Raw genomic sequence first — 17,342 nt, 5'->3', positions numbered from 1 at the left:
GGTTCTACAAACTGTTCCATTAAATCAGGAGTAACACAGTTACTCCAATCTCCACAAATTGGGAGAATGGGGATCTCCCTCCAGGTCACCAGCATACTCACCCACCGTAGTTATTTGTGGTACTATATAATAGTATATTACTGCAGTTCATCAGTGAACACTGTTCAGTGGCAGTCATTAGCAGTCTGTGCATCCCAGCACCACTCCAAACACAGCTATTTGTGTTGTGTGTTAAGGCCAGCCTAGGCACGGGACGGTAGCTCGCTAGTCCAGCATCTGCCAGTCTCCCACAGCTAGTGGTATGGTGCAGAAAATTGCACACAGTCCATTACTGTTCTCAGATGGCAGGCACTGATGTAAAGGGTTTACAATGTACTTGGTGCACAGTATGGCACTCCTTCATTGTTGTGGTCAGACATGGTTGACAGGAAATTTGACGAAAAGTATGCCTGCCCTCACATTTCTATGCAGCCCAACATCAGGCTACAGTCACATTCAAATGCCTTACAAATCTGAATATTGCAAGATTTGGCAAGTCAACCATATAGAGGCCCACCACAATAAGGCCCATTTCAAATTCTGTCATGTGCTGATAATGCTATCTCACCCAGGTATGCAGCATCTCTGCGTCCTTCACAGCAATCAGCATCTAATGCTGTTCAGGACTTTTATATATCTTTACCAGACCTGGAAACAACACTGGACATCAACAATAGTAATGCACTCTGATGACAGTTATATCAGTCACGGAGAATTCCAACTCCCACCATTGACATACCTGCCAGTGGTGTGCTCATGTATGAAAATACATTGACAGCCAACTATGTCTTCAGCTTACCTTCCTTTTCTTGTGCCACAAGGGACTCACCAGACTAATTCACCATTTTATTTAACTGTGGGCTATTGCAACCCTGCTAAGTCAAACTGAAATCTGCAAGCTCTGTTAAACACAGAAAGAGTTCTTTTGTCATTTATTTCTTTGATTTTTAGCGTAATATTATGCTTGTTTGTGTTAGTTAATGTTAAAAAATTTTACTTTGCGGTTAATGATGTTGTTTTCTTTGTTGCTGGTCAATGCAGCCACATTAATAGTGACTAAGAAACTGTCTGTTATTCTATATTTTTTATTCTCTTCACATTTCTACATCCCACTATGGTATTTTCTTTTTGTATTTCATGCTAATACATAATTATGTACAGTGATTATGCATAGCAAATGTCAGTAATTAAAAATGTCCACCATAATCTAATGAATCTGAATAAAATCTGAGTATCCCACCAGCTTATGGAAGATTCTTAAAGCATCACACAAGCAAACATTTATCGATAATTTGCAGGGAGTACAAGAGGAGTGATTGGTAAAGGCGAAAGTAGTGTGTTTGTGCCTATTCAAGCACAGCCATGACCTATTCCAACCAGTATAATGCCTCTCCCTCCACTCTTACCGATCCAAGATGGCAGAAATAGCCCACTTGCCCTAAGTTAAAATGGAGGTGGACCCGGCGAGTTTTGGGTTCGACTTCCATCACCGTAAAAGATTTCAGTGGTCACCACTAGCACCACCACAGAGAAGGTTTGTGTGTGTGTGTGTGTGTGTGTGTGTGTGTGTGTGTGTGTGTGTGTGTGTGTGTGTGTGTGTGTTTTAGTAAGACTCAGCAGTCAGCAGTTTTGTGCTGTTTCAGAATGCTGCTTATCACTATATGTACAGTGGCATCTAATGGGATGCAATGTTGAATTAGCAGCTTACAGAGATGGCAAGGAGATTATATAAGCTGAAAATGTTTGAGGTAGTATGGTGCAGTTCACCAAGACAGAATGGAACTATCTACATAGCAAGTTGAAACATATTATAGGTCTGATGACTCTTAAGTATGATCTACTTTCTTCAGACATCAATATCTTCAGCAACAAAGTATCCATCTTCAGTGTATATGGAGGTGCTACAATTAAGTTAGCATCAGAAAAGTTGGGGCACTGTGTCTGTTAAAAACATTCAAGTGTTGTTGACCTGCATGGTTTGTACAGTGCATTATGGATTGCCATAAACAGACTGTCATTGGCACACATGTTAAAGCACTCTTCAACTGCAGTTACAACATCTGAAGACTTTTGCAGTTCCTGCTTCACGGTTCCATCTCCACACATTAGCTTTGGTGTACAGGTTGAAGATGGTTTGCTTTTGGACTGAAACGAGTTACTAATAATTGCAATTTGTGTGATCTAGACTGTTTTTATAAGTGCAAAACTGATCCACTTATTTCACATTTTTATATAATATTCTGATGAAAATTTTGACAGACACATGCTACATTTTTTAAATATATGTAATGTGCAAATATATATCTAATACATAAAGGGGAAACATCATTACAAAAGTCTCAAAAAGTTCTACACAATATTCTAACGAATATTCAGACAGATATAAGCTATGTATTTTTTAAATATATATGAAATATATTAAGGAGAAATGTTGTTGTAAAAAATTCTGGACTGATTTACTTCCAATTTTTACATGCTACTCTAATAAACATTCAAATTGACATAGGCTGTATATTTTCCTAAACAACGATGTAAATGTTTTCTGTTAAAACCAACTTCAGGAAAGAAAATGTGTGACTTTGTTTTCTTCCTCAAAGTCGGTTTTCACAGAAAACAAGAAAGTTGTATTTATGGTTTATGATTAGAATACTACTTTAGAATCTGAATTTGCAATAACTATAAACAAGACTCAAGAGAGAGGAAGAAGAGATAGAGTGGGGGGGGGGGGGGGGGGAGAGGATATGGACAGTGAGCAGGTGAAGGAGGCAATGGAGAGGGAGGGAGGAGGAGGTGATGGACAGAGAGAGGGGAGATTGGGGTGCATATTTGGTTTCCACACATATTAACAAATGTGAAGCTTTGCCAGATTCACTAGTTACATATATTTCCCATTAGAAAAGAGGTTATGAGACTTATAGTTCATATATTTCGATATTTCATTGTTGATGTGTCAGAGAGACTTAGCATTTCATATAGTTTATATAAGAGCCTAGGTGATGAAACAGCTGTTCATACATTTTAGCATTCAGAGAAACTTAACAGTTCATACATATTAGATGAAACAATAGAGATGGATAGTTGTTGCCTCAAAAGTAAATTTCACATATATATGGCCAGCAGTAGCAAAGAAAACTTAGAGAGGAAGAGAGAAAGACGTTGTGTGTAAACATCAAAGACTAAGCTTTATAAAAAATAAATAAATAAAATAAAATAAAATAAACATTCATGCACACGCTATGATACTTTATATAAGCTAATTTACACACTCTCTCTCTCTCTCTCTCTCTCTCTCTCTCTCTCTCTCACACACACACACACACACACACACACACACACACACACACACACACACACATTTTATATATATAAAATGCAAACTGTGCATCCACTATATGTCTCACTCCACTGAATAGTGCAAATACAGTAGGGTTTCAGTTCACCATCATGAATGGCCCACTTATTGTTATGACAAGACGGACTAAATTACAGTTGCACTACAATATGAACCATATGGCCTCCAGACTGAAAATTAAACTGATGCACCACATGTGGAGCATCACCTGCACCCCCATAAAAGGATGCCAGGTAACTTCAATCCACTTGTCTGTACATTGCACACCTTTGCCTATTTTGGAATGGCACCTGACTTTACATGGTAAATGTGCATTTTTTATTGCAACCCACACACTCCACAATCTGTGATTCATTCAGCTTATCTTTCATTAAACTGTTAATCTTATTGTCAGCTGGCTTAATGCCATAAAGATTATCATCATTATATCCAGACATGTTGAATGCATTTGAGTGGCCCCTTATCACCTCATATGGATCACAACTCTTTACCCAGTAAATGAAAACCAATTTTGGAACTTAAATTGAATTTTTGCAAACTCATAATGAAAGTGGTACATGATGAATTTTGATGAATTTAATACACACATGCCAAGATAAATAGATTTTTTGAACTGTATTTCAACATTTGCATATCCAAAGGCACAAGTTCTTCATGATGATGGTAGCCCATTTAAAATATGGCTTTGTGATCAACTGTCCTACCACACAATGCCCATCCAAACAACTGAATAATATGATTATGTTTCCTAATACTCTCCATTTTCTTGCCAAAAAATTAAGTTATTCATTAACTTGTAAAAATCTTTTTCAAATACACATGACACAGATGACACCCTGTTTGGTGTACAAATCTGTATATTTCCGCAAGCAGGGGCTCTGGTTCGAATTGAATCATGTGGCTGATTGTAATCAATTCCAAATGGAAATTGAGTCATTTCCAGAGGTTTCTGTAATGTACAACATACCTTATTTTATCCCCAGCATTGTCATCAGCTTGGGGTGGGAACCATATTGTGAAACTTGATGCTCTGTATGTAATGCTAAATTGCTGTCCTTCTATGCAAATTATTAGGATAGGCCAAACCTAACTTCAGAATCATCTGCCGCAGTTGAGAAATCCAGTCCATAGATTTCAGCATGAGTCAGCCACTGAAACCCCCCAATAAGTAGAAATTGTCACATAAATTGTTAAGATCCAAGTGCAGGATGTAATTTGAATCAGTAGAAGTTTCATTGAACAATTTGCCCATATATAGATTGTTTGGCTTGGTGTGTCTATGAACATATTGACAACGTCCCCTATGAATCCCTTCCTTCATGAACAATTGCATGCCAGCATTGATTAAAAGCTTGAGCTTGACCCAAGTGGTTTGGTGTGTCACAACCCATGACAATCCAGGCACTGTGTAGCAGTAGGCAGGTTCCAGCTAGTATGGTGTCATGCATACATTCCATAATTGTTCAGATTTTTCAAGTACATCTTCCAGGAAGCACACATCAGTATCCATGCAAAGCCTTGCATATTTCCCTAAGTTAGAGATATTAATCTTCTGCCTAACACCTGTCACAGGCTTGTCTTCTGAATCTGTTATGGCATCATCTATAACTGTACTGGTGAATGCTTATATATCAAGCAACACAGTTTCGTGAAGTCTCTCTGCCAAATTCAGATACTCATATGAGAAGACCCTTCTCTTTGTGATGAACTGGAAACTGCCATCATCAGGATGAGTAGCTCATGAGAGATATATATCCTCCTCACATACAGTTTCCGAAATTTCTGAAGTGATGCTTGCATGAATCTTAATGAATCTAGAAAGTGCAATGTTATATGTTTGATAGCCCTCTTTGAAATCAAAACATATTTCTCTGGGCTCACAAATATGACACTAACCTGTTCACTACCTGGACCAATACCAATCAGGTGCTCAGTAACGAAATGAGCATCATATCCACTCAAATTGTGGAAAAATATGGGTATGTGATGTGGAGTTTGTAATTTAGGTTGCATGTATTGCGTAATGCATCATGAAATTTACCTGTTAGCTTGTAATGATCCAGATGCACTTTACAATGGTATTTGTTAATGCTAGCTCACAAATGTAACACTCAACAGCTTTATCATACACTGATTAAACTTTCTGCGTAATAGTTAGAGGAATAGCGGTGTGGAAATCTCATCAACTTCCTCTGCAAGCACTTGAAGCTCAGAGAGCAGTCATTTTGCAAGATCTTCTATGTCATACAATTTAAAATAGTTATAAATTGAGTAGTATGAAAGTAAAACCCAATACACTACAGCAGATAGTGCATGTTGTCCTGGGAGAGTTGTGTACAAGGCAGTGGGGTTACCCTCAGCCAGTCACAGGAACAAGGAGACATTCAATGTTGGCATTCATTACAAAAGATACTCATTACTTGTGTGGAGGATTCTTAAACTTTAATAACTTTTTTGCCTCAGTAGGTGTCCCTACACATACTGGATCTGGGTAAAGCAGTAGAATTATATCATGATGAAAAAGAGCATTTCAGCTAAATGATAAATATTTATTTATGGTCTAACTTGTTTCTTGGCATTAGAGTCACATCTTCATGGATATATCTGTTTATAAACAAGGGCAAAAAGTATAAAGATACTGTTTTGGCTAGAAAGTAGTAAAAATATATACAAAACTTCATAGAAAAGTTATATACTCACACTTATTTCATGGCTCAAATGATGACCAGTAAATGACCTACCATTCTCTGTCAATTCTGATAAAAATTTTCAATTGTCAAGAGGTTGGTAGTCCAAGATAAAATATGGCAGAATGCTTGGAACATCATCCCGATAAAGGAAATATAGAATAAGGACAAAACGGTAAACAAGATACATGTAAAAGTACAAAGCAATGATAAGTGTAGGTGAATAAACTTATGTTCATCTTGTAAGATAAAATAAATTTCATAAACCAGAGCCTCTATGATTACCAGTCAAGTTTGGTAAAGTGCTACTTACAAAAATAGACAATCATATTGATAAACAAAGGACTGGGAAACAGGAAAATTAAAGTATCATACAGACAGACCAAAGGTGAAAGACTGTTTTGACAACTCACAATGACTGCCAAGACTGGAGCTGAGCTAAGTCAGGGCTGGCACCAATACGGAAAACAGTCATATGCATGTAAGAATGTATGTAATGAGGGGCAACACAAGAATTGAATCATAATTGCTGGCAGAGAAGGTTAGGTAACATCTTTCATATAATTTTAAAAGTGAAAGGTAGAAGAACCTAAGATAACACTGTCATTTTATTTTCAAAGCAAGGGGGAGCAACATTGTCTACTGAATTGTAAAATAAAAGGAATTATAAAGAACTTTGCTAATAAACATCTTTAGAAATAGAAAATACATAACTAGTGATGTAAGAACCACATAATAATTAAATTTTCTAGAAAGGAAAAAACCGCCAGATAAACATTGTGTCAGCATGACTTTCTCTGAGCCTTGTATGAATTTTTATTTATGGGAGAACTTATTGAAAGTAGGAAACTCTCAATTGAGCTTTGATGATAATGGGCTTGCCATCGGTTATAACTCATCTATAATATATAGACCAAGTTCAGAGCTCATGAATATACACAGACATACACACATGAGCTCAAAAAATATTTTCACTTCTTACACCCAACGCTACCTGCTACTGCTGCAGCTTCTGCATCTGGTCATCATTTGTAATAATACATATCATGTATAAACCCTATAAAATTAACACATTATTAATATAAAAAGGTTTCTTATCACTTACCAGCTGTTTCTGTTTAATGAAGGCAGTTAAACAGGTCCATAACCAAATCTTCCTTCACCTTATTGACTGCAGTATGGTATATGGAAAGAATTCTTGCATTGTGAATACACATACAAGTTAAGAAATATATTTCAGTACTTACACTCCACTTACTGCTGTGTTTGCTGACTGCTGTTGCAGCTAGCTAAATCCTTGCTACTGTGATACCTTTCTCTATGTCAGCGATTAAAAAACCAGAAAACTGGCCTCCTTTTGTGCTGTACACTGTTGAGGTGTTGCCATGGGTGTGCTGTGTTGCTATGCATGAAGGCAGTCAGTGAGAAGGATGTTGCATAAGGGATCCAGATAGGAGACTGCATGCTGGTAAATATGCAATATCATTCTTTTTAAAAAATCATTTACACATTGTCCAAACTAATATTATTTGCATATTATCATCAGTAATATACAGTTATTATTCTTTCTCAAAATATTAGTGCATGACATCCATATTGTTCCAATTTCCTCATTGAGGCATTTGCGTATATGGTATGCATCCAAGCACCTTTCTCGCCACCTTTCACATAAACAGCAGTATCATTCAAAGATCCTGAGCATTGTTACCATAGCTGTGTAGGTTATTCCCAGATTGTTCCAATGTATTCCATGGTAATTATGTGTTTACCATACTACAGTTTTTCATGTCTTGATACAGTTCACATCTCTGAATGGCTTCTGCAACACAACACTTGTGCTGAAGATGGTAATAAAATGTCTATCATTTGTGAAAGCAGCGGACACTATATTCTTAATCATGAATCAACCATATTAATCATAGAATCCCTGGGTATCAATAATGGTGTTTGTACTTTGAGATGTTGTTTTTACAATTTTTTGTAACATGTGAGCTGTGATAAATTTACAACATGGTCAAGTAATATTGATGCATATGTCGCTGTGTTTTGGGGAAACTTTTCCAAAGCTTCAGATTCTACATGAACATCAACAGGACCTGATTTTACAGGTTAATTGTATTTTGAGTAGTCTGTTATGATGGTGGGTACAGTATCTCTAAATTCTCATTGACTTAGCATGCACCTATCTTCTCATGGTATGAAGCATGAAATCATGTTCCAAATTGAACAGTGAGCTGTATACATTATTACTCCCATCTTGTTGCAAATTATCATATGGACAGAATTCTGAACTAATGTAAATTTCAGCATTAGTTGGTTCACAATTATCAAAATCACTTAAATCACACTACCAGAGATGTCTCCCATCCCTCCTAAATTGCTGTTCAGACTCCCACCCAATCTCCACAACATCCTAGTCCATCCCTATGCCACTGCCAATCCATCCCCTTTTCACAAAGATCATATTCCTGTGGAAGACCTAGGTGAAAAACCTGCCCAATCCACCCACCCAACACTTCCTATTCCAGTCCTGTCACAGGTTTATCCTACCCCATCAGGGGTTGGGCCACCTGTGAAAGCATCCACATCATTTTCCAGCTCTGCTGCAGTCATTGCACAGCTTTTTATATTGGTATCACTACCAATCAGCTGTCCACCAGGATGAACAGCCACCGCCAAACTGTGGCCAAGAGCAAAGCAGACCACCGTGTGGCACAACATGCAGCTGAACATAGCACACTTGATTTCAAAGTCTGTTCACTACCTGAGCCATCTGGATCCTTCCCTCCACCATCAACTTTTCTGAACTGCATTTTAATTATGTTTCTCTGCAACTTGACATGTCTTCTTTATGGTAGGTAGCAATCTCTTTTCCTACACTGCTGAACTGATGGTTTGATACTTTGATAGTCCATGGCTGTCAAGCAGTTTTCAGTAGTACAGGAACTTAATGACAGTTGCATTCCTGAGCTAAATATCTCTAAATGCTTTAATTATTTCTCATCAGTTGCTGAAATATGTGGTATCTTCTGTATTAGTTTATCAATTACAATCTTATTCACTTTAGGCTTGGATTTCACAGATCTGTTATAAGAATTAGCACCCATTACTTCATATCAGAATGAATCCTTATTTTACATTGTTACAACACATTTCATGTCTTCCAAATACCTAATTAGCAGTTTGAGAGGTAGACAGGCACTCGTTCAGTTGTATTCCATTATTGGTCTCCCCTCTGATTTGTCGGCAACTCATCCTGCATTTTCTTATCTACTCAGATCTGATTTTGATGCAGAAACATATTTGTAAGGGTAGATGTCAGCCTTGCATTATTCATATTTCATATCTTACTTACTGAAATAAGAGTACAAGGGTCTGCCACGTTAGATGTGATGTTATTGTAGTTTCTCCAAACATGCGCAAAAATTTTCCTTCCAAGCGTAAGGAACTATTGCTTGGAATTGTTAAAACATGCTGGTACTGTATTACAGTATTCTAGTTTATCATTGTTATTAAACATTGCTGAAGTAAAAGGTATGTGTCAGAAATATTCATATCATATAACCTCTTCCTCAAAGACTTCTGGAACAGTAATATCAAATGACATCATAGCGCAGTTTCAAACCTATAGTTTCAAGTGAGTTGTAGTTCTGTGTTAGAAATTGTGTTTCTGCTGTGAAGTGGTACACTGGTGGCTGTGTGTATAAGTTTTATACCATACTCCCAATTTCTCCTGCCTTAAGTGTACACATATTATGATTTCTTTATCACAAAAGAAAATGAGGTGTTCGTCTTCATGTATAGTATTCAACTCAAGATTGTCTATTGTTTGGACTATAAGTGGAAGGTATATGGTCTTTGCAGATATGTTATTCATTTTATACCCCAGACCAATTGTAGGGAAAAATCCATAAATTGTATGAATCAGTTTGTCATTGAGATATGTATTTGTTGCACTATTGCCTGTGACTCACATTGAATTAATTAGTTGAGGTGACTCATAAAATTTATCAGGATTGGCTTTAAAGTTCTGTTCCTTTGAGAAACATAAAAGAGACTGTATAGAATCTTCCTGTTTGAAGTCTATTGACTCATTTGTTATTCATATTTTAGTCTTAAGTGTATTGACATTTGCACGGAACTCAAACCCTTGTAAAGACTGCTCTAAATATGTGTTTAGATCAACATTATTGAATCCACCATATCACATGTACACAACTTTACCATCTCCAATATATAGTTTACACTTTGACAATGTGATATCAGGAAATCTGTTACACATCTCCAAAGCAGCTAATGCAATACTCCAATTAGAGCATACAACACTACATCTAAAGCTCATGTGGTGAACAGATGTGTGCAGCTTTTTTTATATATATAATTCTTCTTTGCAGCTCCCAGGAGGAACATGAGACATAACTGTAAACATATGTATGAATTAAAGTCTTGATGTTTTTGAACATTGTAGAACACATTGTTGTTGGCATAATAGAGACATAATTCGTTGGGTTGGCATTGGCCTGCAAATGAATCAATTTCTTAACATATGCCACCTAGTAAGTTCCAGGTCTTCCAACAACATCAAAATTTACAGTTCCACATTATCAATTTCCATAAAATCTTATGTAGCGTATTTCACATAAATGTTCCATGTAAACTTGGAATATAAAAATTTCTGTTGAATTCAAGCAATTTGTATTTGTAAGCAGTCTTTTGGGCAGTACAGCAATAAGATTTTTTTATGGACAGTCATTGTCAACACTGGTATGGTTTTAAATACAGTCTTTTTTGACAGCTACAGATTCCATCACTCTGCTTTTTATTTTCACCACATCAAGCTATTCTTGAGCATTTTTTGTATTGTTCACTGTCTGACCTATGGACATAGCCCCACCAGCTATAAAGACCTGAAAACTAAAGGCTCAGGAATTAAAAGTGGAAGAAATCTACCAGATGGTGATTGCTTAGGAAAGAAACAGATTTTCGAAGACTGGCTTTTCTCATTAGCAAGAACAAAGCAAAAATCCCAAGTGTTAATGTTAAGTCTCAGAAAGTTGCAGACAGGGGAATGGGAAAGGAGAAAGCAGAAGGCATAGGAAAGATAAAGACTAAAATACTGAAAACTACAATTGATAAGTGGATTTTGAAAAAAAAAAAAAAAAAAGACAGAAGACGTAGGAAAGAAAGTAACTGGAACAGTGTAAACTACAGCTGATCATTGGTTCAGCACAAGAGAAAAGAAGAATATAGATATCTGATGAACTAACAATGATCTGTACTAAAGAAACTACACAGAGGAAAGAAGAAATCAAGATGTCAATCAGGGCAGCTGTGAACCTATTGCATTTGTCAAAAATGTTGTCCTAGTGACTGAAAAATCTTATGCTGTTGCAGGACCTACAATCTCAGTGGCAACAACCACTCAAGCATCACTCTGACAGCAGAAGACACTTCAACAGGATCTGTGACAACTTCACAACTATCAAACCAACCTCACCAATAGCAACTGCAACCATTTTAATATCTGCACAAACTACCCCAGCAGTAGAAGGAGGTTCAGCATGCCCAGTTGGATAGAACATGTGGGAGCCAAGTCATCTGAATGATTTTTTATTGCCAAAAGCAGCAGTTACGACATTTCCATATGAGCAGCATTTAAACTAAGGGTAAGTAGTACTTGTAAATATTTCCACGAGATCTTTCGCTAAAGTATTCATTCCTCATACAAAGAAAGTTGAGGATTTTAATATGCTAATAATGCATGAATAAGAAGATATTTCTGTAATGCGTCTTTCAGAGCATTAGCTTGATGAGACTTTAATAAAATCTGTCTCCCTTTAAAAATCTGTCTCCCTTCAAAATTTGTCTCTGGTTGACAACTGTTATAGACCTGGTAGTCACTATGAGGTAGTAGCCATATTCAAAAATGATAATATACAAGTTACACTCCAAAGCTGTGAAAAAGACTTCAAGATGGCAGCGATAAAAGTTTCCAAATTAAGTTTGATAAATACCGCAGTATACAATTCTCTATCAAGAAATATTGAATTATTTCTGGAAAATGGGACGTTTTTACATGAAGTAAGCACATTAAGGTATGACGCTTTAGTTTGTGTTAAGTTTAATACAGACCTTCTCAGTAAATGTAAAGAGAGAGCTTCTCTAATCAATCTTACAGTCACAATAAACCTTCTAATGAGAATAGCACCCAACAGCCAGACAGCCTTGGATCAAATCCTGACTGATAAAAAGAAATGTAAGTCATCTGTAACAGTATTCAGTGTCAGATTCAGTGACCATAAATCTTTAGTAATGACCATCACCATTGGAGGGGGACAGGGAAACAACAACATACTCAAGGCCAAAAAAGGATCTTATGTCAGGAGAGCATAAACCACTTTAATTCATTATTGCATGGTGAAGATTGGTCTGCTGTCTGTGAAACACAATGCCTGGTCACAAAATTCAACTTATTTATGGAAAACTGATACAGCATTTTGATACAGCCTTCCCACTAAAAATAGTAAATATCAGAAATTCCTAAAGGAATTTGATTGTATTGCCAGAAATAAAAGAACTAAACCATATCTACAAGGAAAACAATGTCACAGCAGACATTCTTATTCACTACAAAATACACACAAAAATTTTACAAAAAATCATAAAACAGGCAAAAAAAACAATATGATAGAAACAAAAAATAGCAAAAGCTATCTGGGAAATCATAAAAAAGAAAGCAGGCAAAAATAAGAAAACCAATGAATATATTGTCTTGTAGCGTGACAGTAGAAAAATTACAGAGCAAAAATATTCAACAGCTAATTCATTAAAATAGACAAAAAAATTAGTAAAAACCATTTTTGCTGGAATCAGCAGCCAACAGAAAACAAGATAAACAGCTGTAGATTATCAATGTGTATGGATCATGAAAGCAGGGAGGAAACAGTCAAGGCTGTTAGAAATCTAAAAAACAATGTACTCAGCAGGACCTGATGGTATAGCCAGCAAAATCTCAGAGTTCTCCTTCCAAAATATAATTGACACCCTCACTCATGAATGCAACTGCTCATTATAGATGGGTTCCTTTCCTTTCAGCTAAAAAACATCTTAAGTTATTTCTACATTCAAAGTTTGTGACCAGGATAAAGTGATAAACTATTGCCCCATTACAATAACATGCTGTTTTCAAAAATACTGGCAAAAATAATGTACAATTAGTTAATAAAGTTTATACCCAAAGATGAAGTATTAGCCAGTTCTCAACATGCTTTCCAAAGTAAGAAAGCAACTAAGACCACAACCTATGAAAGCATAACTACTGTTTAAAAGGCATTGATGAAAAACAGGAAACAGAAGGTATATTTTTAGATTTAACTAAACATTTCTATATTGCAAACCACAGAACTCTTCTAAACAAGCTTGAATACTATGGCATCAGAGGATTACCTAATGAATGGTTTCATTCCTTTCTTCATTACCACAAGCAAGAAGTGTGCATTAGACTTGTAGATAAAAAAGCCCAAATAGTCTCAGAATACCTGTCAGACAAATGCCCAAGTACGTATGGAGTACCTCAACTTACAGTAATGGGACCTGTTCATTTCCTGCTACATATCAATGATCTGGATCTGCATGCTAAATCACACAAACTAATTCTATTTGCTGGTGACACAACAATATTAGTAAAAGCAGTAAAATGTGAAGATATTCAACATGAGTAAAATCTATTACAAATCAATTAAGTAAATGGTCAACAATGAATCACATTATAATAATCAGACAGGAAACTAGTAGCATTAAATTTCCATAACCATCAAACCAACACTCTGCATTATCCAGATACTAACAACAATCCACTGTCTATAAAGGGATAAAAAAGTTTCTTGACATTTCGATTCAGAGTGACCTGAAACGGGGCAAATATATTGAACACATTACCGCCTAACTGAGTACAGGCTGCTACCTTTTAAGGACCCTAAAAACTTGCATAAATGTGTGCTATTATGCATACTTAAAATATGGACTCATATTCTGGGGAAATTCACAAGCAGCTCTGGGCACCTTCAGAAAACAGAAAAGAGCCATTAGGATTATTACAGGGAGCAGATCTAGACAGTCGTGTATGTTGTTGCTGTGGTCGTCAGTCCTGAGACTGGTTTGCTGCAGCTTTCCATGCTACTCTATCCTGTGCAAGCTTATTCATCTCCCAGTACCTACTGCAACCTACATCCTTCTGAGTCTGCTTAGTGTATTCATCTCTTGGTCTCCCTCTACGATTTTTACCCTCCCCGCTGCCCTCCAATGCTAAATTTGTGATCCCTTGATGCCTCAGAACATGTCCTACTAAGCAGTCCCTTCTTCTAGTCAAGTTGTGCCACAAACTTCTCCCCCAGTCCTATTCAATACCTCCTCATTAGCTATATGATCTACCCATCTAATCCTCAGCATTCCCCTGAAGCACAACATTTCGAAAGCTTCTATTCTCTTCTTGTCCAAACTAGTTATCGTCCATGTTTCACTTCCATACATGGCTACACTCCATACAAATACTTTCAGAAACGATTTCCTGACACTTAAATCTATACTCGATGTTAACAAATTTCTCTTCTTCAGAAACGCTTTCCTTGCCATTGCCAGTCTACATTTTATATCCTCTCTACTTCGACCATCATCAGTTGTTTTGCTCCCCAAATAGCAAAACCCCTTACTACTTTAAGTGTCTCATTTCCTAATCTAATTCCCTCAGCATCACCCGACTTAATTCGACTACATTCCATTATCCTTGTTTTGCTTTTGTTGATGTTCATCTTATATCCTCCTTTCAAGACACTATCCATTCGATTCAGCTGCTCTTCCAAGTCCTTTGCTGTCTCTGACAGAATTACAATGTCATCGGCGAACCCCAAAGTTTTTATTTCTTCTTCGTGGATTTTAATACTTACTCCAAATTTTTCGTCTGTTTCCTTTACTGCTTGCTCAATATACAAATTGAATAACATCAGGGAGAGGCTACAACCCTGTCTCACTCCCTTCCCAACCACTACTTCCCTTTCATGCCCCTCGACTCTTATAACTGCCATCTGGTTTCTGTACAAATTGTAAATAGCCTTTCGCTCCCTGTATTTTACCCCTGCCACCTTTAGAATTTGAAAGAGAGTATTCCAGTCAACATTGTCAAAAGCTTTCTCTAAGTCTACAAATGCTAGAAATGTAGGTCTGCCTTTCCTTGATCTATTTTCTAAGATAAGTCGTAGGGTCAGTATTGCCTCACGTGTTCCAACATTTCTACGGAATCCAAACTGATCTTCCCCGAGGTTGTCTTCTACCAGTTTTTCCATTCGTCTGTAAAGAATTCGTGTTAGTATTTTGCAGCTGTGAATTATTAAACTGATGGTTCGGTAATTTTCACATCTGTCAACACCTGCTTTCTTTGGGATTGGAATTATTATATTCTTCTTGAAGTCTGAGGGAATTTCGCCTGTCTCATGCATCTTGCTCACCAGATGGTAGTGTTTTGTCAGGACTGGCTCTCCCAAGGCCATCAGTAGTTCTAATGGAATGTTGTCTACTCCCGGAGCCTTGTTTCGACTCAGGTCTTTCAGTGCTCTGTCGAACTCTTCCCACAGTATCATATCTCCCATTTCATCTTCATCTACAGCCTCTTCCATTTCCATAATATTGTCGTCAAGTACATTGCCCTTGTATAGACCCTCTATATACTCCTTCCACCTTTCTGCTTTCCCTTCTTTGCTTAGAACTGAGTTTCCATCTGAGCTCTTGATATTCATACAAGTGGTTCTCTTTTCTCCAAAGGTCTCATTAATATTCATGTAGGCAGTATCTATCTTACCCCTAGTGAGATAAGCCTCTACATGCTTACATTGGGCCTCTAGCCATCCCTGCTTAGCCATTTTGTACTCCCTGTTGATCTCATTTTTGAGACGTTTGTATTCCTTTTTGCCTGATTCATTTACTGCGTTTTTAAATTTTCTCCTTTCATCAATTAAATTCAATATTTCTTCTGTTGCCCAAGGATTTGTACTAGCCCTCGTCTTTTTACCTACTTGATCCTCTGCTGTCTTCACTACTTCATCCCTCAGAGCTACCCTATCTTCTTCTACTGTACTTCTTTCCCCCATTCCTGTCAATTGTTCCCTTATGCTCTCCCTGTAACTCTGTACAACCTCTGGTTTAGTCAGTTTATTCAGGTCCCATCTCCTTAAATTCCCACATTTTTGCAGTTTCTTCAGTTTCAATCTACAGTTCATAACTAATAGATTGTGGTCAGAGTCCACATCTGCCCCTGGAAATGTCTTACAATTTAAAACCTGGTTCCTAAATCTCATGTAAAAGTCATGTATACTGACATTTAAAACAATGAAAATTCTTGATACAGTAATATATATTTAAAAATGTTATTGGAAATAATAATTGTATTAGAAACAATTGTGACTTCTGTAATTGCAACACTAGATAAAGATGTGACTTGCATTTAGTCCAAGCCAAAAAAGTTTGTATTGGAAAGGTATTTGCTGTATGGGAATAAAACCATTCAGTAAACTGCCAAATGATGTAAAATGCATACTAAATACCAATCCTTAGATCTCTTTAGAGAATATCTACTGTACCATGTCTTCTATTCAGTAAGTGAATACTTGAACTATGAGAAATGTATAGAACTGTTAACTTTTGTAATTTATAACATTTTGAACTGCATATTATATTGAAAACCATTCTCTGTGATGAACAGAGTTAAGTTCAGTATTGTCTTTTACATTGTACTGTATATAATCGTAGTAAGAAGTTACCAGTTAGTGTCTTCTGTGATCTTTCCAAGGGCTTTGATTGTGTAAACCACAAGATACTCTTGGAGAAGGCCTATCATTATGGAATCAGAGGGCCTATGGATAACTGGCTAAAATCATATCTTGAAGACAGGAAACAAAAGGTGGTTCTAAATGGCTGCAACAAAGGATCTTCTAATCTAGAGGATTCTGAATGGGGCAAAATACAGCATGGAGTTCACCAGGAATCTGTCCTTGGACCCTTTCTGTTTTTAATATATGTTAATGATTTACCACTGTTCATTAGTAAAAATTATGAATTTACAATGTTTGCTGATGATACAAACATTGTAGTAGTTGGTAAGTCTACTACTGATCTGGAGACTGATGTTCATGATATACTCAGAGAAGTTACAGCTTGGTTTTCCATTAATTCTCTTTCAGTTAATATTAAAAAACTAATTTTATACAGTTCCACAC

Source organism: Schistocerca serialis, chromosome 4 (genome assembly GCF_023864345.2).
Source record: "Schistocerca serialis cubense isolate TAMUIC-IGC-003099 chromosome 4, iqSchSeri2.2, whole genome shotgun sequence".
In the NCBI taxonomy this organism is placed as follows: Eukaryota; Metazoa; Arthropoda; class Insecta; order Orthoptera; family Acrididae; genus Schistocerca; species Schistocerca serialis.
Note: the sequence above shows the minus strand (reverse complement) of the source record.